Source organism: Pithys albifrons, chromosome 31, assembly GCF_047495875.1.
Source record: "Pithys albifrons albifrons isolate INPA30051 chromosome 31, PitAlb_v1, whole genome shotgun sequence".
NCBI classification, from domain to species: Eukaryota; Metazoa; Chordata; class Aves; order Passeriformes; family Thamnophilidae; genus Pithys; species Pithys albifrons.
The window spans coordinates 364,314-366,374 of NC_092488.1; positions in this window are offsets into that span (position 1 = coordinate 364,314).

The window sequence follows — 2,061 nt, forward strand, 5'->3', positions numbered from 1 at the left end:
GGGGGCAGCTCTATCCAGCTCAGCTGGGACACAGGTCAGGGACAGCCACCTCTGTGTCCATTTGCTGTGCCCAAGATCTCCCCAACCCAGAAGGTTCAGTGATCACCCAGAACCCTCCCAGGCCTATTTCTGGGTGCTGAGGACCCTCTGATATTTCTCACCTGGAGAGGCATCCAGAGAGGCAACTGAGCATCACTCGCGCAGAAGCTTCACCTGCTCAGCCACAGGGGGCTGTGGGGAAAGGCAGGATTAGAGACACTGGGATGTACTGGGGCACACTGGGATGTACTGTGAAACACTGGGATGGCCTGGAGGGTCGTGGCCATGAGAGGGGAGAGTCTGGGCCCAGCAGGACTCAGGGTACCCACCTCAGACCTCTTCACTCGACCGACATTGACACCTCCCTGTAGAGAGACCATGAGGTGTCACTGGTTCATTCCCACTCCTAGTACATGATGGGGGGGAGGGGGGGGGACTAAACTGCCCCTCCTCTTTCCCACCCTGTGTGTCCCTCAAATCCAGTACTTACCCCAATACATGCAAGTGCACCTGATGCCGTGGTTGGCTGGGGAAGGAGAGCACAGGTTTAAGCAGGATTGGCCCCTGTGGGGCTGTGGCTGACACAGGTGTCCCCAGCCCCCCTGGGACTGCCCCTGGACTAAGGGGGAAAATCCCTTCTGCTCCTCCCAATCCCAAACTGCCCAGTTTCCCCTGGGATCCCTGATCCTGCAGGGACCAGGGTGGGGATGGAGACAAGGAGAGCCAGGGAAAATCAGGGTGTCCAAAGAGGATGGGGGTGAGAGGGAGGGCACCCAAAGATGGAGAACTGGGGGAAACTGGGGATCAAACGAGATGGGCATTGGGGTCTAGAAGGGATGGGACTATAAGGGAGGCAGGTGAGGAGAAAAGAATTCCAGTGGAGGGGAAATGGGGAATGAAGCAGGGGATGAGTGAGGTCAGGAGAAATGGGAAAAGGGAAAAAAACTCAAAGGGATTGGGAGGGGCTTTGGTACTGGGGAGTCAAGGAAGGGGATTTAGGGGCATCACTGTCTAATGAAATGGGAAAGGGAAAGGATTAATGGGGAAAGAGGGGAAGAAATGTTCTGGGAATGATATTCTATGTGTGTGTACTGGGGTGCACTGGGTAGTATGGTAATACAGTGGGGGCCATGAGGAAGGGGCCTCTCCAGGAAACACTGGGGTGGACTTGGAAGCACTGGGATGCCCTGGAAGGTTTTGGCCAGGAGAGGGCAGGGTCTCTTCCCAGAAAAACTGCTGGTACTCACCATGCCAGGCCCAGAAGTGACGGTGCCTTCCTGCAGAGAGACCATGAGATGTCACTGGTCACTGGGGTGTCCCCAGTCTCAGTAAGGGATAAGAGAACCAAACTGCCCCCCAGTTCCCCCACTGGGTGACCCCAAATCCAGGACTTACCTCACCACAGCCACCACCAGCAGCGTTGATGGGGGCCTGCAGAGGGAGAGCAAAGACTTGGTTGGGATTGGCCCTTGCAGGGCTGTGGGGGGCACACAGGTGTCCCCACCCCCCAGCCCACGGCTACACGCCGGTCTGAGCGGGAGTGCTTGGGATTGAGGGTCTCATGGAAATGGGTGACAGAGGGGAAAGACAAGGGGTTGAGGAGAAAGACTGGAGGAAAGCCCCTGGGAAACATCCACGGGAGGACATGTCCCAGTTCAGCCTGGCTACGCCTTGCCCCAGTTCAGCCCAGTTTGGAGCTTGGTCCTGATTGTTCTAATTTTACTCAATTTGACCTTGGTCCAGTTTTGCCCAGTTTACGCTCAGCCTTTATCTTTGGATGGGAAAGAGAGGAGATGCTGAGGAGATGCCTGAGGGGACGAAGAGGATGGGATGGGAAAGTCCAAAAAGGTGGGATCTGGGGGCAGGTAGAGCAGAATCCAGTCTGACTCTGCCAGGACAGAGCTGAGTCCAACCATGCCAGGAGGAACCAGAGCTCCAGCAGCAGGAGTAGAATTGTGGGAAGGGCAAGGACAGAAGGAATTGTGGTAGGAAGAAAGTGGCATAGGCTGGGGCTGGGAGTGC